This window comes from Phacochoerus africanus, chromosome 3 (assembly GCF_016906955.1).
Source record: "Phacochoerus africanus isolate WHEZ1 chromosome 3, ROS_Pafr_v1, whole genome shotgun sequence".
NCBI lineage: Eukaryota > Metazoa > Chordata > Mammalia > Artiodactyla > Suidae > Phacochoerus > Phacochoerus africanus.
Window position 1 is genome coordinate 139,775,264 of NC_062546.1, and position 23,215 is coordinate 139,798,478.

Consider the following 23,215-nt stretch of genomic DNA (forward strand, 5'->3'; position numbering starts at 1 on the left):
CACAGTCGTGTGGCACCCCTCCCATTCTAGAACAACACATTTTTACATAAGGCAGAAAGTTACCAAAGCACTGCAGTGTTTTTGATTGTTTGCTTTGAGACTCCTTTGCTTTGGCTTTTGACTTATTAAGTATTTGCCGTTTGAACAGAGCTGATTATCTCTCTCTCTTTAAAGATCTGAGTAGTATGTGCAATGGAACACTGCAAAGGCATTAGAGAAGTAAGTTAAGAAAAGAGCTAGGCCAAGTAGACCTATGACCAAAACACTCCACTCATCCTAGGGTGACATGAGCCAAAAAACTGGCTCTCCCACTGTCATGGTTTTCTTATTATTAAAATGAAGATAATACTATAAAACAAGCTTACAGTTATGATTACAGATAATAAATGTAAGCAAATTAGCATATAGCAGGCATTCGGTAAAATGTTGGTACTTGTTACAAATCGTAGAAACCATTTACTGAGTTCCTACTTTGTCTAGGTACCATTCTAAACATTTTCTATTCACTGATTCATTTAAACCTCAGTGCCATTCTATGATCCAGGTACTGTCGTTATCACTATTTCACACATGGGACTTGGAGGGTTTAAATCACAGTAAGCAGTTGAGTCAATATTTAAACACATCCCATGCACTTAACCATCACACAATGCTACCTCTTATATAAACAGAGCAGGCTTTTAGCAGAAACTGGAACGAGCAGATGGATCCAGTGGGACCCAATCTCGCCTCTGCCCACACCCCTCCTTCCCAGTCTTCACATCTGGCCATGCCGTGGTACCATCGTATTTTAGGCACTTGGCTTTACCCTGAACTCCTTCCATAATATGAAGGAGAACAGAATGAAAAGAACAGAAAATCATACCTCTCGTTGTGAGGTTTTTTGTAAATACAGCTTGACATCCAAGGATCAGATCAACTGAAGGCAGCTTCTAAATGGCTTCCAACCTGTTGTTTAAACCAGTCTGATCAGATTCAGCCAGTCTCACAGAGATCACAAGTCGTAAGTGAAAGGGAGGATGCTCAGGCCTAGAAAGGCGCAGCTCTGCCGCTAATTAGCTGAGTGTCTTTGCTCAAGTGGCTTCAGCTCTCTGCATCCTCTGTCATCATTGGGAATTAAAGTTGTTGCCCTTGATCTTAGATCTCATGACCACTCAGGAATGTGGGCTTTGACTTTAGCTTTGTTTGACCTGCACAAACATTTGTTTTGTTTTATTGAATTCTAAAATACAATTCAGAAGGTTTCACATAAAAATCTGTGTTTCTCTTCTCCCTTGTGAAGCTGAAGGTGCAGCGTTATTGAGCCTGCTTCTCCTTATGACATCAGTGGGAGCCGTCAGGCATGCCAAGCTGAGCCATGGCTGCCTGCTCACCAGTTCAGTGAGCTCTCCCACTCCCTCTTGTCTCACACCCAGTCTGCTCCCTCATTTGCCCTACTTGCCCAGTCTTGTAATCATATGGATTTTCAGATCTAGGACCAGCTCTGTCATTATTCATTTATTCATTCTTTTCTTCATTTGATCAGTGTCTAGTCAGTGCTTACTTACTTGCCATTCTGTGTATTGTACTTAGAGCCTAAACAATGAAATTTTCTTTTAAAGTGACAGCATTCTGCCTTTGTTTCTCAGAGCCCAATTAATTTACATTGTTTTTAAAGAGTTCTTTCTTCTTATCCACTCAGGAGCCTGCAGTTTGCTAAACAGAAGCTTCTGCTGGCATGAGCCACTGCACATCTCATCAGACAGACTGAGACCATGCTCTGTGCCCTGCACCCAGAGTAAGGAGAAGGAGCCACAGCAAGGTTGGTGCAACAGGTAGGAGAAGGATGCACTGCTCAGCTAGGTAGCCCATCACTGTGGGAAGATAACAGCAGTTCTATAAAATCAGAAATCAGCATCTAAGAACTAATGAGTAGAAAGAAAAGTTTAGTTTTTTCCTTAATTAATGTTTACCTATTATGGCATATAAAATAACTTTGCTATTCTCTGTATCATTCCTTCCTGAATGGTGCGGAAGGAAAAAAAATTGATAGCTCAAAAAAGTGTCCTTTATGAAAAAATTCATGTTTACAAGGGTCTGTGAAACCTTGGACTAATTTCAAAGATGGCCTCTTTTAAGATGAAATATTAGAAAACTAAAGATATGTCTGGTGACCTGAGACAATGCCTATTTAAAAATCCATTTTCTCCAAGGCCATTGCTAATTGATTCTTGAAACTTCTTTGCTGAAATAACCTTGTCCCACAGGTGATTGTGCTTCAATCATTTCTTATTTCTCCTGAAAATAATAGTATTTCATATAGAAAATGAAGCTATTCTTATAAAAAAGTGTCTAAACTAACAAGCAGTCATTAAAATATTTTTATTTAAAGTGATAAAAGCAAAGACAAGCATTCAAACTATTCCTTTATGCACTAACTTTTTGCTCTAACATGCTTAGTTTATTTAAAAAATTACTGCAGCCTTCCCAGAGTATAATTCAGGAAAAGAAGCACCACACTGACAAGAGGAGACTTGAATCATACTTTTACCTTTCCCAACCTCACCTCTGTGACTTGCACCAATAACTTTATCTCTCTAAACTACAGTTTCCTGGCCCATGAAGTAGACAGAGTGCCTTCTAAACACACAGGTTCACATTGACAGTGAAGCACAACCGTGAGTGGAGGGCCAGGGCATAGCTCTGAGCTAATTCCCCGCAAGGTGATTTGCCAAAAATAAACTCAACCAAATCTCACCTCACCAAATTCCTTTCTTCTTTTCAACATGTGCAAAGCTTACAGCAAGGTGCATTCCATATGCTTGTTTTCACCACCTTTGGAGATTCCTGTGAGGCTTTAGTTCAGTTCCTCACAGCATTTGAAGGAGGGCCCCTTTTCTCTTTGCCTTGGCCTCAGCCATTGTGTAGAGAGAGGAACTTCTGACAAGCAGTGATAGAGAGGCGTTGGCACCCAGCCAGAAAGGGCATTGACAGAGTCAGGACGTTATTGCCATAAGGCTTCTCCAAGGTCAAGGCAAATATATTCAGTATTTAAATATATCAGGTTGATGAACCATTTTTAAGAATGGGTTTCCTGAACCTGGACAGCTGCATGCAAAGCAATGAAACTAGAACACACCCTCACACCATGCACAAAAATAAACTCCAAATGGCTGAAAGACTTAAATATACGACAGGACACCATCAAACTCCTAGAAGAAAACATAGGCAAAACACTCTCTGACATCAACCTCATGAATATTTTCTCAGGTCAGTCTCCCAAAGCAATAGAAACTAGAGCAAAAATAAACCCATGGGACCTCATCAAACTGAAAAGCTTTTGCACAGCAAAGGAAACCCAAAAGAAAACAAAAGGACAACTTACAGAATGGGAGAAAATAGTTTCAAATGATGCAACCGACAAGAGCTTAATCTCCAGAATATATAAACAACTTATACAACCCAACAGCAAAAAAGCCAATCAATCAATGGAAAAATGGGCAAAAGACCTGAATAGACATTTCTCCAAAGAAGATATACAGATGGCCAACAAACACATGAAAAAATGCTCAACATCGCTGATTATAAGAGAAATGCAAATCAAAACTGCCATGAGATATCACCTTACACCAGTCAGAATGGCCATCATTATTAAATCCACAAAGAACAAGTGCTGGAGGGGCTATGGAGAAAAGGGAACACTCCTGCACTGTTGGTGGGAATGTCAACTGGTACAGCCACTATGGAGAACAGTTTGGAGATACCTTAGAAATCTATCCATAGAACTTCCATATGACCCCGCAATCCCACTCTTGGGCATCTATCCGGACAAAACTCTCCTTAAAAGAGACACGTGCACCCGCATGTTCATTGCAGCACTATTCACAAGAGCCAGGAGATGGAAACAACCCAAATGTCCATCGACAGAGGATTGGATTCGGAAGAGGTGGTATATCTACACAATGGAATACTACTCAGCCATAAAAAAGAAAGACATAATGCCATTTGCAGCAACATGGATGGAACTAGAGAATCTCATACTGAGTGAAATGAGCCAGAAAGACACAGACAAATACCATATGATATCACTTATAACTGGAATCTAATATCCAGCACAAATGAACATCTCCTCAGAAAAGAAAATCATGGACTTGGAGAAGAGACTTGTGGCTGCCTGATGGGAGGGGGAGGGAGTGGGAGGGATCGGGAGTTTGGGCTTATCGGACACAACTTAGAGTAGATTTACAAGGAGATCCTGCTGAGTAGCATTGAGAACTTTGTCTAGATACTCATGTTGCAACAGAAGAAAGGGTGGGGGAAAAATGTAATTGTAATGTATACATGTAAGGATGACCTGACCCCCTTGCTATACAGTGGGAAAAAAAAAATTAAAGAAAAAAAAGAATGGGTTTCCTGGAATTAGCCTGCTAACAGGTCCTTCCTCTTAGGGATCTTATAGTTCAATATGGAGGAAAACAACTGATAAATACATAAATCATTAATACAATGACAAGTTGGGATAAGCACTATGAAAAGCAAAAGGGATGCCAAGGCAATGGAGAGGTAGAACCTGCTTCATAAAAGGTGGTTACAAGTGGTGTGAGAGTCAAGAGTTCCATTTCTGTCCCTTTCCAGGCATGTGATAGGACTCCATGGCCTTGGTCTCCCTGGGGTTCCATGGGCCATGGGATTTGGTCCACCATCATTTGTGCAGGGAAAAGATATGTGTCACTTCCACACTGAAGCATCTAATTGTTGCTGCTGTAGCTCCCTTTGCCTCTGGTAGTCTGGCAAGTGATATGGTCCAAGATGGGGCTGCGCCCTTAGCCTGGAACTCTTGTGACTTCAAAGAACAGAACCCCTTCAGCCGAACCACACTGTGTCACGTCATATAAAGAAAAAACAAACTTTTATTGTCTTAAGCCACTGCGATGTGGAAACTAGTTGTTAACGCAGCTTAACGGAGACAATTCTGACTATTACAACAGGCATCTCTGAAGAGGCAGCAGGGTGATTTACATAGCCTTTAAGACCAGAGAGCTGGTTCACAGAATTAAAAGAAGGCCAACATGCCTGATTTAGAGTAAATCAGGAAAAAGTAGCAAATAATCTTTAGAGTTCCTTCTACCCTCTCCACTCTTGCCTGATATGGCTCCAAGCCTGTTGTGGTATTTATATTTCTGGCAATACTTTAAGATAGATTAAGTAGCTTGATTCTAAATGCCTTTGATTTGTTTACACAAACCAAACTCTCATATTTTATCTCTCGCCTCTGGATTATGATCATTTTTATCAAGAACTTGACATGTGGGTTATTGATATGATAATGCAATCCTAATGGCATCTCTCAGAAGTGGAGGGCCTCCATCCTTTCAGTCGATACTGAGCGGCACTTGGGTATATAGGCCATTCATAGCTGAGCTGAGATGCGAGGTAGGCAGCCCACAGAATTTTGCATTTGAATAATACATAATACTGTGCAGTTTTTTAGCTCTTGGCTTTTCATATCGATTTCTAATATTCCAGCAGCAGAATCTAGAGAAAAGTCCCCATTTTCATGGGACTCAGCTTAACCCATTTAACGTATAGGTAGGAGAGATTGTCTTTAGCACTGAAGATCTTGTTTGGAAACAAAACAAGGACCCCCTCACAAAAATCAAATTGCAGGAGATACAGTTTATCTTCTTTGGAAGAAAAGAAGAGCTGAGTCAACCCTCTTGGGCTTTGACGACTAAGATAGTTCTTTATCCTTGACACTGCTCAGAGCCACTGATATAACTGCCTTTATTGAAGTTTGGGAGACTTAGAGGAAGTACATCCACCTGATATTACAGTCATTCTAGTACAGTTCTTAAAGTCTTAAGGACTTTTATTGAGTGAATGAAATCCTGCTTAAGAAAGAGTAGGATAAGCGAAGGGAAATAGAAGAAAAATGGGGTCCTTAATATAGTCCGGGCTCAGTGCTAAGTGCTTTTGTACATATGATTATCTCCATACAATGAGGAAGTGCCCAGAAAGGTTGGGATCACCCAGTCAGTGACTGGAAGACCAAGGAAGGAACAGAGGTCTTCTCCCTCTCAAGAACCTTCTCTTTCCTCTCTACCACTAGAGGTAAAAGTCTAGAGTATAAAATCTCCCTGTACCATCACCATTATTAAATGTAAAATGGCCATGTCCTGAAATTCTATAATCTCCAGACTTGTTTTCTAAAAGATATATACTAGATCACTGCTGATTTATTACATACCTGGGTTCAGAAGAGCCTGTAAACAGAGATGGTTGTAATAAGCTGTGCTCTGCTAACTGTACATCTTTCCTTTGTTCAGCCTTATCCTGTATAATTAGCACAGTCTTGAAAATAGAAGTTTTCCATGACATTAAAATTCTTACACAGCACACCCTCTAATTATTTCATATCTTCACATTAGGGACTAAGATACTCATGGTGGAGGTGGTAATTCTGTTTGTTATTTAATTAGTTAGAGAGGAATTCAGGAAAACCAGGAAAAGAGATTATTAAAATAATTTCTGCTTGATTCTGAGATATGAACACATATCCCAGGTATACATTTTTTTTTCTCACAGCCCTTACTTGCTTCTGCTTCTGACTTCACCATTTTTGGTACCAGTGTCAGTTATGCCTATTAGAATCTCTTTGTTTTAAAAACTTACCTATTCTTCAAGATCCATTCAAAATCTCCTCCTTCACAGGCCTTTCCAAATGTGCACTATTAAAATTAAGCTCCATCTTCCATACCTCAGGGCACTAATCTTATAGCAACTCTTGCTTTGTGTTATAGAGGTGGGAAGTAGGGCAGAGATGTTGACTTACTCATATATGTTTCTCTTTTCTTCCTGGCCATATAACTAGAGAGCATTTCCTTGACTGACTTAGAGTTGGGTGCTATCAGATGATGAATTTCTAGCAATGGAATGAATATGAGTGGAAGTGACATGCGTCCTTTTGGGGCATTTTTAGGAGGTAGGTTGCTTAACGCATGCTCTCCCCTATTGACATCTGTGTGAGAGAAGTCTAATGCCCTCACAGACAGAGGGAGGCAGGGCTCCTAGATCACCAGGAGGAAAGTTGTCTGGCCAAACAGGAACAGCCTCAGGAGGTTGAATAAGAAATAAGCATCTATTGTGTTCAGGTCAAAAATTTAGAGTTTATTCCTTACAGCAGCTGGTATGGATGTACCTAACATGGTAGGTGTGCGTCTATGTGTGTTTGTCTCCCTCTACTTCAGAAGACCAGGAAGGACTGGAACAAACAAACAAATAAGCAAATCATTCTTTACTGTGGGCAAACTGAAACCATGTATCTGCCTTATTTGGAAATGGAGCCGAAAGTCATCAAAATCAAGAGTGGAGGGGACTCTAAAACATCTCCAGTATTGATAATGCCATTTTCTCATTTGCAAGCAACTGCCTAGAATTTTATAATTAATCTCGTAGGTGACTAATTTAGGGTACAGAATGAAGATACCCAGTGAGTTTCCACATTAAAATGTGTCCTAGTTCATTACTCATGCAAATATTCATCATTATTTCAATCAACAATTAGGCATTGACCACATTCTACATGCCAGGCAGATTACAGTATTGATGAATCACTCCAAATGCACAATCCAAATATCCACCAAGTCATCACACTACTGATAATTGCACTCAGCTTCCCACTCAGGTTCTCAGGTTCCTCATCTATAAAAGAGAAGAATAATATTATCTACTTCTTAGATTTTGTTATATTTTTAATTAGATATTGATGTAAGTGTAACAGTTGTCAAGTTTTTAGCACTGTGCTTCACACTTGAACTTGATAAGCACTCAGTAAATCCTAGCTATTATTATTCCTATGAATTTAGATTAGCATTGAGATTATATAACAAAAAGAAAATCTAATTAGATTGAAGAACGGTGTGTGTAAAGACAACAATTTCCCCTTCAAAGTGACTCCCGTTATGAAAGTTGAGAGGTTAGGAATAATGTCCTGCATTAAAAAAATAGATGAAAAAACATATGTGCAAAGTCCAGGTGATAGAGCATTTTTGAGAAATTGAACAAAGTGAGAGTAACCAGAGTACAGAGAAGAAGGGGGAAAGTGCTTTAGGATGAGACCATGCAGAGCCTTGAAAACCACCATGTAGCCCTGCTAAGAACTTAGCCTTCTTCCTATGCACAAGAGAAAGTCATTGAATGGGTTTAAACAGGTAGAGGCAAAGGGTGATATCAGATCATTTTTACTTCTTGGAAAGATGACTGTGGTTGAAATGTGAAGAAAAAAGATTAGAGGGGAAACAGAAACTATATATTAGACCACTTGCAAAGTTACCATAGAAGTCAAGATAAGAAATACCCACAAGCTGGGTACAGCGATGGTAGTAGAGATGGAGAGAAGTCAGGAGGTGTGAGAAATTTCTCAAAAAAAAAAAAAAGGAGTTCCCATCATGGTGCAGCAGAAACGAATCTGACTAGGAACCATGAGGTTGCAGGTTTGATCCCTTGCCTCGCTCAGTGGGTTAAGGATCCGGCGTTGCCGTGAGCTGTAGTGTAGGTCACAGATGCGGCTTGGATCTGGCGTTGCTGTGGCTCTAGTGTGGGCTGGCTGCTGTAGCTCCGACTAGACCCCTAGCCTGGGAATCTCCATATGCCACAGGTGTGGCCCTAAAAAAACAAAAGACAAAAAAAAATTCTAAAGTGACATTGGCAGGACATGGTGATGGGTTAAGTGCAGAGATGAAGGGAAGAGAGCTACTAAGAATGGCTCCTGATCGCTCAGATACGGGTACATGTCACAAAGATAAGAGAACCCTGAAGGAGGATCAGAGTTGCAAGATCATGGGTTTACGTTTGTTCATCCTGACTTAAAGTGCTCCTCCGATCCAAGAACACACACCAAGTAACACAGCTGGATACATGGGTCAGGCGCTCCATAGATACATCTGATACTTAGAAAGTGACTTTAAGAATTACCAGCAAATAGATAACAACTGAGACCAAGGACAGTAGAAATTTGCTTAGAAAACAGACAAAACTGGAAGTTCCCATTGTGGCTCAGTGGGTTAAGAACCTGACATAGTGTCTGTGAGGATGTGGGTTCAATCCCGATCCTCTTCCAGTGGGTTAAGGATCCAGTGGCGCCACATGCTGCAGTGTAGTTTCCAGACACAGTTAGGATCTGGCGTTGCTGTGGCTGTGGTGTAGGCTAGTAGCTGCACCTCTGATTCAAGCCCTAGCCTGGGAACTTCCATATGTTTCAGGTATGGCCAGGAAGGAAGGAAAGAAGGAAGGGAGGAAGGAAGATAAGTAAAACTAGTGTTCCTGCTCTGGCACAATGGGTTGATGTTCCCGCTTGTCTCTGTGGCATTGCCTATTCCATCCCCAGCCCAGCACAGTGGGTTAAGGATCTGGCATTGCCACAGCTGTGGTATAGCTCGCCCTAGGGGAATAAAAAAAAAAAAAAAAAACAACAACAACAACAAAAAAAAACGAAGGAAGGGAGGGAGGGAGGGAATAGGCAACATAAACTGAGGAGGAAAGGGGGCCTAGGACCTAGCCTTGAGAAACTTGTTAGTAAAAGAGACTATTTTTTTGTTGTTGTTTTTTTGCCTTTTCTAGAGCTGCTTCCTGCGGCATATGGAGGTCCCCAGGCTAGGGTTCTAATCAAAGCTGTAGCCACGGGCCTATGCCAGAGCCACAGCAACGCAGGATCCGAGCCACGTCTGCGACCTACACCACAGCGCACGGCAACACCAGATCCTTAACCCACTGAGCCAGGCCAGGAATCAAACCTGCTACCTCATGGTTCCTAGTCGGACTCATTAAACACTGTGCCACGGTGGGAAGTCCAAAGGAGACTATTTTAGGTGTAGTTCTCAAGACAAACAGAACAACAGGATGTGCAAGAAGTGTTATAAGGGATTGGCTCACACAATTGTGTAAACTTTAAGATTCCAAAATCTGAAGCCAGCAGCATGGAGACTTAGGAAAGAGTTGTGTTTGGAGTCCAAAGTCAGTCTTCCAGAGAATTCCCTCTTGCTCGGGGTAAGTCAGCCTTCTATTCTATTCAGGACTTCATCTAATTGAATGAGCACTCCCCCCATGCATGGATAACAATTTGCTTTCCTCAAAGTCCAGTGATTTAGGAGTTCCTGTCATGGCACAGTGGAAACAAATCCAACTAAGAACCATGCATGAGATTGTGGGTTCAATCCCTGGCCTTGCTCAGTGGGTTAAGGATCCAGCGTTGCCATGAGCTATGGTGTAGGTTGCAGACGAGGCTCAGATCTGATGTTGCTGTGGTGTAGGCCAGCAGCTGTAACTCCGATTGGACCCCTATCCTGGGAACCTCCATATGCTAAGGTGCAGCCCCAAAAAAACAAAAACAACAACAACAACAACAAGCCCAGTGATTTAAATGTAAATCACATCCAAGACACCCTCACAGGAACATCCAGAATAATATTTCATGAACTATCTGGGCATCATGATCCAGCCAAGTTTGACACATAAAATTTAAACATCACAAGGAACAAAAGGAAAAGCAGAAATAATGATTGCTGCCCAGGCACTATACTAGGTGCTGAGAATACAGCCTACATGATGGTTTACAAAGTGAGTCAGGGGTCAGACAGCTGGGTTTGAATACTAACTTTGTCAGATACCTGCCCTGTGGCCTTAGGTAAATTGTTCAATGACCCCATGCCTCATTTTTAAAATCGTCACACCATTACCCACCTGTGAGGGTTGTGAAAACTAAATCAGTTAATAGGGCTTAGAATATTGACCAAACATAGTACGTGCTCAATAAACATATGCTCTTATTTTTAAAACAGACATGGTCTCTTACCCATGGAGTTACAGTCCAGCAGACAGCATCACAAGCAGATGACAATGTCCAGGAGGGCAAATGCAGCAGAAATACCCAAACTTATCTCAGGTGAGGGCTTGATCTATAGAGGGAGGAGGCAGCTGTCCCCCCTGCCGTGCTTTAGGGAGTTCTGGAACTTGCCCATCCTTTTTCTCCACGTGGAGACATGTGCCATGTGAGTGACATGTGAACTTGTGAAATAACCCCCTTCCTTCAGTCTTTTCTGATAAGGCCCTAAAGGACTGCCTGTTAAAATACAGATGTTACCTAAAGGACCATCAGTATCCACCTCGAATAGCTTTAAGTGAATTCCTTCTCAGATAAACTACTCAGGTTCTAAAGAGACATTGGCTTCATTCTGCTGAGGCAGGATGGAAGAGGCTCTTGGAATCTAGGAAGTCTTTGGGGAGGCAGAAGAAGGCAGAGAGGAAGGAACAAGGAGGGTGTTAAGAGAAAGTCAGAGGACAGCAGGGCCCTTCTTGTTATCCACCTGTGGGGTTTCCCCTGATGTTTACTCTCTTCCAGGCCTCGCAGCCACACGTGACTGGGGCCCTTGGGAATATTTTCCCAAATCCTTTATCTCCTTGCTTAAATACGTATTAATTTTAAGGTTTGTGTTTTGGATTTTCCCTCCCGTGGGCCAAAGTCATTTTCCAGAGATAGGCTGCCAGTACAAGACAAGTCTTTTGCTAATTCCACGTTAGCATATCCAGATGATACCATAGATAATTTTTCCCTTAGGACATCCTTTTCCTTTCTGCTTCTGAACTGCAATCCAGCCCCTCTCTCTGCCCTACCCAGGGTGGTTGTTTAGGAAGCACAGCGTCCTTGACCCCAGCCTCGGCAGCACCTGGAGAGGTGGCAATGGTGCACTTGCTCCTCTGACATTGTCCCGGGCTTGGGCAGAGGGTCTGGGCATAGAACTTGGACCCACTCTCTAATCTTTTTAGACATCGCTTAGGTCTTTGATGTATCATCCACCTTGTAATTTGGTATCCACTGTGAGATTGGCATGATGTTGATGTTTTATTCTTCTTCCTAAATAAAACATTAGGAAAGGAGTTTCTATTGTTGTACAGAGGAAATGAATCCGACTAGGAACCATGAGGTTGCAGGTTCAATCCCTGGCCCTGCTCAGTGGGTTAAGGATCCAGTATTGCCGTGACCTGTGGTGTAGGTCACAGACACAGCTCGGATCTGATGTTTCTGTGACTGTGGCATAGGCCGGCAGCTATAGCTCTGATTGGACCCCTAGCCTGGGAGCCTCCATATGCCATGGGTATGACCGTAAAAAGCAAAAAAAATAAATAAATAAATAAAAAATAAATAAATAAAGGAAATATTAGGAAAGATCTTGGACCATGACTAATTCAGAGCTAATTTCAAACATTTTCCCTCTGATTCCTTCTCTTTCAGTCCTGCAAGCTAAGACGTTAAATTAGGCACTTCTTTTTATTTAGACAGAGAACGAGGCCATGCAATTTCCCTCAAGATGGGCTTTTCTTGACATTCTTCAGCTGGGCAGAGCCGCAGGCCCATCTGCATTTGATGCCTGCGTTTCTCACTCACACTCCTCGGGTGCGCTGCGGGGGAGGCCTGGGTCACACAGCTGGGGATGGGTCATCCTTGACTCCCAGACTTGTGCTCTGCCTAGTCCACCACTCTGCCCTCCAGGGCTGGCAGCATGCTCTTCTCATGCCTAAAAACCAGTAAGATTTCCCCTCAGGCCTCCAGAGCCCCGAGAAGAGGAACTGACAGGAAGGGCAGAAGCCAGCATCCTCTGGTCTCTGATGGATATCTACCAGGACAGCTCCCCAGGCAGCTGAGCCAGAGCTGAGGAGGAGGAGACCCAGGGGATACTGTGGTACCCACACTAGCTCAGCAGCCTAGTGCCTCCCTCTGTCCCTGTGGAGGTGTCTGAGTCCCAAACCCTCAGAGAACCCCAAGGACACTGATTAGGAGCCACCCTATCAAGAATGAGGTAAGGATAAGAAATGAGGCAATGGTTTGGTATTACACGAGGCTCAGAGAATGGATGAAGGTCAGGGATGGTGTGAGAATCGGAGATGCCAGGTAGCTCACAGGAATACTGGTCAGTAAAACACATAGTTTTGGGAGTTCCCATTGTGGCTCATTGGGTTAAGGATCTGCCATTGTCTCTGTGAGGATGCAGGTTCCATCCCTGGCCTTGTTCGGTGGCTTAAGGATCTGGCACTGCTGTGGCATGGTGTAGGCTAGCAGCTGCAGCTACAATGCAACCCCTGGCCCAGGAACTTCCATATGCCATAAGTGCAGCTATTTAAAACAAAAAACAAAACAAAAAAAGCATAGTTTTACACTGGCCTACTAAGTGTCCTCCATACTAGAATAATGATGCTTAGTGTTCAGAGGCACAACTCCAGGCCCCAAGGTCACCGACGTGACAAAATGTAGAGATCTAGACACAGACACCAGCAAGTTCCCTGTTTCTAGGAAGCCTCACAGGTCATCTCATTCATTGCTCAAGATGGCCCTTCAAGTATGTGTTTACTCGTTCACCTGACAGTCGAGGACAGTCAAAAACGAAGCTCCAGAGAATGAGGTATGCAGAACCACACCAATGCCACTTTCAGGGAGCAGGATGCACAATGGCCCGTTTAATCACAAAGAACAAAACAGAATATGGTGCTTCCCTCCTAAAGGCTGAGCACTTGGTCAGTAGGGACTCTGCCAAGCTCCTCAGCCACTGTGTTCTTGGCCACATGTCGCCTCAGTTCCCTTAATTTGGGAGCTGGATTGGCCTGGACTGGTACCCGGAGAGACTGAAGGGCAAGAGGAGGCAGGCAGCATCCATCATGTGCAGTGCGGGGCTGAGGAGGAGGGAGCCAGGCCTGTGTCTGCAAAAACACTCACCCTACCCTAGCTGTGACCACAGACCTGGCACTTCCCCTCCACTGCATGGGTGCAGTCCAGGACTTGGCTTTTCTGATGCTGTGTTTGTTGTCATAGGCCTAAAGCTGCATCTCCAGTTTGACCCCTAGCCTGGGAACTTCCACATGCTATGGGTGTGGCCCTAAAAAGCAAAACAAAAAAAAAAGGAAAAATAAAAGAAAGGAAAGGAAAAAAAGAGAAGTACCCCAGGGTGGGAGTTGGGGTTAGGACTGGCCACATCATGGGGTTTCCCTGTCCTGGGACTTTGCAGCAGGTATTCTCGGTGGATGTCACTGAGCCCTGGAGAGACAGCACAGAGGAACCCTTGAGCACAGTAAAGGCTGCTCCAGACAGCGAGGGTATCACAGCCCAGAGCAGTAGTTCCTTGCTCCTAGCTTACTACTGCATTTGTACAAAGGACCTACTTCTGGATCACCTCAACAAACAGTTATTCAGCAGTGTCCACGCTTTCTCATGGGCTGGCTGTGACACGTCCAATGTATGACTCCCTGGCACCCAGCCTAGGGCCAGATAGTATTGGGTGCCCTATACATGTTAGTCAAATAAATTAGCATAAACAATACAGTTCCAGGATTGAGAAAATGTCCTATATGATGAAATGGTCAACAAATCCTCTGTTGCCAGTAAAATATACCTGGAAGCCCACAAATGGCTTTTCCTATCTTCCTAATGGCACAGAATATCCCTTGGACTCCAGTGAAAAAAGTCCTATATACAACAAACTGCCTTATAAGTTAATGTTGAAAAATGGTCTAGGGGCATTTGAAATGGCCAGAAATATGACAGGCAGTGGTCGTATAGTTGATGCGAAAGGAGCCATAGTGGTTCCTGATACTTTCCTATCACAGTCCACGTAGGAGATGAATTTCTCAGGGGTCACCCACTCCCAAGGGAATAGCCAAGCCACACTTTCTTTGTCTTACAGGGATGTAAATCAGAAGGCAAGTGAGTAAAATCAATGTCTTTACAAGAATAAACTTGGATCTGCTCTAATTTTTAAAATTGAAACTCAGCAATGGAAGTTCCTGTTGTAGCACAGAGGGTTAAGAACTCAACTAGTATCCATGAGGATGCAGTTTCCATCCCTGGCCTCACTCAGAGGGTTAAGGATCCAGCATTGCCGTGAGCTGTGGTGTAGATCGCAGATGCAGCTCAGATCCAGTGTTGCTGTGGCTGTGATGCAGGCCAGCAACTGCAGCTCCAATTCGACCCCTAGCCTGTGAACTTCCATATGCCGTGGGTGCGGCCATAAAAAAGAAAAAATAAAATTAAAAAATAAAAAAATAAATAAACTCAGTAATGTACAGCTTTTATTGAGTGCAACTACATTCTGAGCACTTTCCACAAGCTTTGCTTTTATGATCCTATTTGAGCAAGGAACAACCATGCCCAGTTGGTTCTATAGTATCTTCATCTTGTAGCTCAGAAAATAGGGCAGTGGAACTTACAGAATGTTTCCAGGACTAATCCATGGCTAGGACTAGAATCCAAGTCTTTACATTTACGCTTGCCGGTCTCCAGAACCATCAAACTCAAATTTCAGCACTTGGTGACTATTGCTATAAATTTCCTGTGACGTCCCTCACAAATAACTACCACAATCTGTATATTATAACATAGAGAACCTTTTACCAAGAATACTTGCTGCTTTTATAAAAACTGGATTTTGCTGCACGATTTGAACCCAATTCAATTATTGGAGTCGCTTTGAGTCTTAAAAAGCAGTAAGGTAATAACTGTCTTTTACTGAGTGCCTATTGTGTCTTACAAAGTCAGAGGTTTTGCAGAAATTGTTTCTAATAGTATAGCCACTATTTCTAATACATTAATTACTATATTTATAGTGCATTATATTAATTAATATTAGGTTTCTAATATAACAGATATAGAAAGTGTTGTGTGTAAAGTTAGAGCCAGACAGAAAAGTCAGGGTTTTTTTAAAAAATGCCAATGTATTCAAATTTAATTTTTAATTGATTTTTAATTTTATTTGAGTATAGTTGACTTACTTACAATGTTGTGTTAGTTTCAGGCATATAGCAAAGTGAATCAGTTATACATATACATATATCCATTCTTTTTCAGATTCTTTTCCATACAGGTTATTAGAGTATTGAGTAGATTTCCCTGTGCTGTACAGTAGGTCACTTATCCATTTTATACATCTACTGGGCATATGTTAATCCCAGCCTCCTAATTGATCTCTGCCCCCAACATTTCCTCTTTGGTAACTGTAAGTTTGATTTTGAAACTTTGGAGTCTATTTCTATTTTGTGAATAAGTTCTTTTGTAACTTTTTAAAGTAAATTCCACAGATTAGTGATCTCATATGATATTTGTCTTTCTCTTTCTTATTTTACTTAGTATAATTTCTGCATCCATCCATGCTGCTACAAATTGCATTATTTCATTCTTTTTTATGGCTGAGTAATTTTCCATTGCATATATGTACCACATCTTCTTTTTATCCATTCCTCTGTTGGTGGACATTTAGGTTGCTTTCACATCTAGGCTATTGTAAATAGTGCTTCAGTGAACATTGGGTTTTCTCTGCATATATGCCCAGGAGTGGGATTGCTAGATCATATGGTAGTTCTATATTTAGTTTTTTAAGGAACCTCCATACTGTTCTTCATAGTGGTTGCACCAATTTCCACCAGCAGTGTAGGAAGCTTCTCTTTTTTCCACACCCTCCCCAGCATTTATTGTTTGTAGATTCTCTGTTGAAATGCCATTCTGATTGGCATTTCTCTAATAATTAGTGATGTTGCATTTCTCTAATAATTAGTGATGTTGATCATCTTTTCATGTGCTTTTTGGTCCCACTTAGTTTCATTTTCAGGCTCCAGGGGCCTCTGATCTCCCCTTCTCCCACTCTCTACACATCTCATTTAATGCCTTTCTTCCCCCTTTATTTTCTCCACCAGCCTCCTCTCTACCTCTGCTCTCAGCTGAAACTCAAGCTTTGGCTTACTAATGGGCCATGATGAGAGTCTGGGAGAACCACCCTCAGACATGTAGGAGGAAAGGGAGATAATAGGACAGGAGATGTTAGAAAGAGAAGCCCTAGAAGGGGGAGTGTTCCAAAGAAGGGCACAAATCGCAAACAGGAGAGAGGAAAATGGAGTAAGAGGGGCAGAGAGAGAGCGTGGTGGGGGTGGGGCAGCCATCGTTCTTGTGAGAAAGTGGAGGAGATAGGGAGGGGATTGTGAACCACAACAGAGTCTTTGGAAAAAAGAGGAAAAGGAAGATAACTCTCTAGAGAGCACTGATGATTTTTTTAGGAAGAAGAACTGCACAGAAGGAGAAATAGCAGCTTTTCCCAGACCAGACTGACATTTGTGTGGGAGTCTTAGTGACAGACAATCCAATCATCCCCCTGTCATTCTCACCAGTCACCGCCTGTGTCTGGAAGTCATGCCCCAGGGTAATGTCTTCAAGGACTAAGCAAAAGTGAATTCTCTGGAGCCCTCCCCACTCAAGCAGCCTCCTGAATGAGGAGTCTCACTAAGGCCAGGCCAGTTTCACAGACCAGGGAGGGGGTGAGGTCAGCAGTGGGCAGGCTATTGGGCAGACATTACCTTGTCCAGATTTAGATGAGGAAAGACAATAAGTTGGAATGAGATGGAATATGGATCAATTCATGGTAAAAACATCAAAGTCTTGGTCAGAGAGGAAAATCAAGGACATAGGCAAGTTTTCGCCTGCCTTCAGTGAAATGTTACCAAGAGTTCAACTGAGTAGTTTGTACATTCTTTTATTTCAATCTTGTCCATAATTTCAAACTATCACTATCAATATAGCTATTGTTTTACATATGAGGAGATGATGCTACCAGTGGTGATACTCGAGCATGTGTATAGATTTAGCTGAAAAGAGTGGTTCGTGCCTAGATGTCTTCTATGCTGCACAAAACATGGTTTTCATACTGTAGCTGTTTGAAAATAGATACTGCCAAAACCAAGAGAGTGATGTAAAAATAAACAAAGACTTCTTAATCCTTATTTTCACAAACAACTGATTTAATCATGTTGCTTTTAAACTAACAAATTAAAGAGTCGGTCAGTTTGATTAAAAACACACACACAGTCTAACTCATCTATGGACTGAACTGACTATTTTCTTGAAGAAGCAGTGGTGTGATGGTAGGAGAGGTGGCTTGGGAGTCAGGCAGCCTAAGCTCTGGTTTGGGCTCTGCTTACATCCCTTGTAAGAAGCTGGGTGACCTCTAAGCCTCAGGACACTTGTACCTACATCCTGGATCAGGTGATAATCAAATGAGATAACATAGTTAGAAATAATTTCATACACTGGAAAATCCTCTCCAAAGTTTAGTCATTTCTATAGATAACTGCCACATAACCCCAAAGCCGAATATTCAACAATCCTTTGAAATGCTGATACTATATTGGATACACTTATTCATGGGAACTTTCCTATGTTTGACAACTTCTGTCCCTTTCATGAATGAATCATACTTCTTCCTAACAGTGCTCTCTATTAGCAATTTAATTCAGTACCACTGACGATAATAAGCCCAACTACTGTAGTTAATACAAATTTTCCTTTCAATGTGATACATCTGCTGTGACATCTGTTTAAAAGCATGGAGAGGATTCAATGTTTTCCAGCAAATTGAGTAATTACTATGTAATTACGCTATAAATTGTGCAGGCATTGATTTTCTCTCCAAATTCATCTTTTGGACATACTCAATATGAAAACCACCTGGGTTCTTCCATGATGTGCGGATCTGGTCTCAAAATGGTCAATACAAGGATTTGAGCTAAACACCTATGGCCAAAAAATTAGGGTATTATCTCTAGAAAAGAGAATGGGTTGGAGAGGGAAGAAATAAAAGTGTGGAAAGGAGATGTGAATCAAGTGAGAAAGAAAGGGGAAGGATATTTTGAAGGTGGATTATCTAAGTGCTTTCTCAGTCATTTCATAAAACCTGTAAAACTGCTAACCCTTGCCGGCAGGAGAATACACAAGAGAGAGAGAGAGAGATCAGAGATGCAGGATTTCACCTGCTCCATGAGGGGATCCTCACTAGTCATAGGTGTTTGAACTTTGGGAAACTTACATATGTATAGAGTAGAGGATTAATGACTTAAGAGATAGTATCTTATTAGATGCTATTAATGATCATTGTCCTTGATAACCACCCAGCTTTACAGTGGTTAAAAACTGAGACCTAACCCTTCGCTAAACGGTTATAAAGCATAGATCTGTGGTACTTCCTCTCTATCCATTTTTTCAAAGCCAATCAACAAGCATTTATTATCCACGTTGTATTGAGTATGTAATGCATACAAGGCTAGATTCTTGGAAAACTCAGAATATAAATAAATAAGGCAGCAGCATGGCACGGTAGAAGAAAGGCTAGCTTTCCATCCTTCCTGACTTGAGTTTGAATGCTGGCTCTCCTGAAAAGCTGTTGGGTTGAGCCATATAAAACTTCAGGTTGAACCATATTTAAGCACATACATGTCAGTTTTGTATGATTCCACCAGAAGGAATTGGAAATGTTTCTTCAATATTTGAGAATTAGAAAAAAAAAAGTTTATAAAATGTTCATCCAAAATGTATGTATAAATGTTTAGAAGATGTTTGTAGTGGAAGGTTAGAAACCTCCTACCCTTGGTCTCCAGAGAATATACTAAACAACACCATTACATACAGTGGAACTAGGACAAGTAAGACAGTGTCACAAAAGTCAAAGCCATGAAAGTCTCCCCTTTGACCAATGTATAATTAAAAATACAAGTTCCACTAAATATTTAAAGATAGGAATTTTATTAAAATGAGAGGACAAAGGCATTTGCTACTACATGAATATGCCAACATATATGTCCAGTTTTTAAAAGCAAAATTTTATGCCAAACACCCACCTTCAACAACTTATTAAAATCAGTTATTCTTCAGTTACATTAATATCAAGTGATGTGATTTTAAGAGCACAGCATTTTCTGAACATGTATGTCCCTCTCAGCCTTCAAAAGATAAGTCCCATTTAGGGGTGGGCTGGATTTTACAAAAATAAACCAAAAAAAGTACACACCAAATAACTTGTTACATTTATGTTGGTTCCTTTTCATTGCATGGGAGGAGTGGTGGCCTTCAGCAGTATCAGAGGCAACAGCATCAGAAGCAGCAGCAGAGGAAGAGCTAGCACCATTTGTCAGTTTGCTAAGTAGAGGCAAGAAACATGTTTAATGGCGCAGAACGGTCCCTGCCTCTGTGGAATTGATGGAGAGAAGGGAATGTGATTGTTTCTTAAGGGGCAGGCAGAAGGGTGATGGGTAATTTTGCCTCCCCTCACTAAACATGCCTGTCTATCAGAGATGAATCAACACCTTAGATTACACATTATGCAAATGACAGTGGCAGTTTGGCACCTAATGGTCTCCTACCAGAGTTTAGAGGCAGTCCCACTGTTGTCTGTGAAACGTGAAAACAAATATAGACCCCTTCCCCTACTTGCTTCTTTGTCCTTGAAATATAGCTTCCTCCATGACCAAAGCTCAGAGCTAAGCTATATGGCAATGGCGATGTCTCCTTGCAGAGGTTACAGGCGCCAAAACTCCCAGACTAGGAAATGCATTTATCAAAAACAAAAATAGAGGTACCAATGACTCTTATAGATCATACAGTGGCTCCCTCAAGGAAATTCAGTTCCTTAAACTAAATTCAGAAAGATTCTGAAGATGTTTCAGTGCCAGTGAGTCAGAAGAAAACCACTACCCAAAGGTAGCTATTTCCTGATTTGCTCACGGAAAAATGACTTCTGGCAACAACAGAACAACTATATGTAATGTTAACTCTTCTTCGCTCCCACCATTGAAAGGGGCATGTCTTAATCTGGACAGAGGAAAGCTGAAAATTACTAATCTATCCTGATATTAGTACTATAAAAGAGAATTGATTTGACTATCCCCCATGAAGTCCCAGGGTAAAACCGGAAGACAGGTGCTGAAATTATAGGAATAGCTAGTCTGTACGTGAAATATGACGTATTTAAGTAAGCATGATCAGATCCTAGTACAAATTCCCAAAGGAAGTTCTGGGAACTCTTCCATAGCTCCTAAGATACATTCATACCTAAGATGTGATTTATCCCTGGGGTAGATGTCTTAAATTATCTTTTAAGACTACTCCCAACATTGAAATTTAGACTCTAAGGATGAAAATAGGAATTGTTGACAAAATAAGCTCAATGTTATACTTCTGTATGAGTGGAGAGTTGAACTCTATTGTAGAGTGGATTATTAACTAAAAAGAGAACTCTTCTGGACAAAATAGAGAGTGTTGGTTGCCATTTCAAGAATACGCTCTGATACAGATCAGAATTCAAAAAAAAAAATGAGAGAGAGAGAGAATCAGTTCAAAGCAATGGTGTTCTCTTTGGTCATAGGATCATTATAACTACTCTAAAAAGAGCTGCCAGTTTGTATAATGACAGTGTGTGCAACTGTCTTCTGTATAAACACTTGTGCCCAGAGTGAAAAACTTAAGCTTGAAGTCAATAAATAGCACCCAATTGGAGTCTAAATTTTTCTTTATAGAAAGTCAGCCTGTCTGAATAATGGTCTTCTTAGTGTACATCCTTTGTAGTGGCATAAGGTGGCAGATGGAGAAAGACCAGCTTACCTTGGCTTCTCCAATCTTGAAAGGTACAGTGTGGTCTCTTCCAGAAGAAAACAAGATTCTTCATGGGCTCAGAGACCTGAGTTCTAGCTTTAGGTTGCACTGGTTCTTTTACTGGTATCACAAATGGTTAATGTCTCAACAGACTTTCTCTCCGTAAAATGTAGTAATGAAGTTACTAAACATTGAAATCCTTATTATGCAAGCTAAGAAACTCCACCACTGCCTTTCATGCTGTCATTCATTTCATCAAGAATGACAGGTTGATAAGTACAATTGACCCTTGAGCAACACAGGTTTGAACTGCATAGGTCCACTTACATGTGGATATTTTTCATTAAATATAGTACCTGTATTTTTATTTTACAGATCTTTCAGTATATGGGAAAGTTTGCATTCAATTATAGATGATGATATGTGGAATCACAAGAACTGTGGTTTGAGTCCTGATTCTATCCAAATTGTTTATCAGTTCCTTTGGTTTTGAGGCAGAGATAGCGGTGCATGAATTTTGGAGTGCTCTGGGGTTGGTGCCCTCACCTCCGAGTTGTTCGAGGGTCAACTATATAGCTATGTCATATTCGGAACCTCCTTGAACAACTTTTTTAAAAAGCTTTTCAAAAAAGCTACTCCAGAGCAATCTCCTCCATCTAGTGTTAGAACACAATATGGATCTTCACCCTTAAGACAAAGTCAGCTTCTCTGGTTGATTCACATCTGACCTGTGATTGTTGTCAGCCTCATTTGCGTCTGAATGGACACGAAAAATTTGAGACAGTGTCTTTCTATGCCTTTAGGGTAAGAAAGGCAATGGGATGAAACCTCCCATTTGGCAAATTCCCCAGAGACCCTGAGATTATGTGGGTAGTTTTTCACATTCTCCTGTTAGCACACCTGGCCTCCGTGGCAGTGCCCCACTTGCTGAGTAGCTTCTGCAAAATGTGCAAGTAGAACGTATACTCCATCTAATGAGGACTAGGGGCCCATTCCAGCCTCCCCCTCTTCCTAGCAGCAGGTGAGAACCCGTACCAGGCTGTTTTTGAGCCAGCAGCCACTGAAGCCCTGTTCCTAATTAGGAAAGTAAAATGCCCCTGACAAAGATACAAGAAATCCAAATGTCTACAGTGAATACCGATCTTGAGATTCTGTATTTGCTGCCAAGAGATATCTCAGTAGGAAAAATATGGGAAACCACAGGAAATAAGAATGGAAGGCTAATTTATTTAAGTAATTTTCCCTGCCCTAATGTGGTTCCTTTAAAATATAATTGTCTCCTTTTTTGGCTTGTTTTTGCTTAATTAAACACTAGAAACTATTAACTTGATTTGGTCCAGGTTTTTAAACACTTGAGTAGAATGTGGTTTGGCGTAAATGGTAAAGAAGCTGAAAAAAGCCCAAATGAATTAAAATGTATTCCCTGCACTGAGCTATATAAAGATACATAATATTGCAAAAGTCATTTTGTTCATAGAATAGCCAGGACTTGTTTCATCACATCTTCTATAAGACAATAAAAGCCGGTGGGTAAAACAAAACAAACATAAGAGAAACTCTTGCGGTCTCTCCAGTTCTTTTGATTTAAGCCTGAGTGGAAAGCTCCAGAGGAAAGCAGCAACCATGACATTTCAGTAACTCATGCTGATGCCTGGCAAATAACACTGCATTGCCCATGCCACGTGACTCCGCTGTCTCTCCTATATCCATCTGCACTGAGCAATGCACCTCCATATCTCATGCATACATTTATGCCACATGTATTTCATCACAACACTATATTGAAATAAA

The 23,215-nt window shown here is 41.4% G+C and overlaps 1 protein-coding gene across 2 annotated transcripts in view; it reads left to right on the forward strand.

Annotated features, from left to right (window-relative positions):
* Nucleotides 1-1,686: 1,686 nt before the first annotated feature.
* B3GALT1 (beta-1,3-galactosyltransferase 1) overlaps nucleotides 1,687-23,215 on the forward strand; it is a 50,079-nt gene continuing 28,550 nt past the window's right edge. For both annotated transcript variants that reach the window (XM_047772804.1, XM_047772805.1), the window contains exon 1: nucleotides 1,687-1,814. The gene's annotated coding sequence lies outside the window, so the exon portion shown is untranslated. The remainder of the gene's footprint in view (nucleotides 1,815-23,215) is intronic.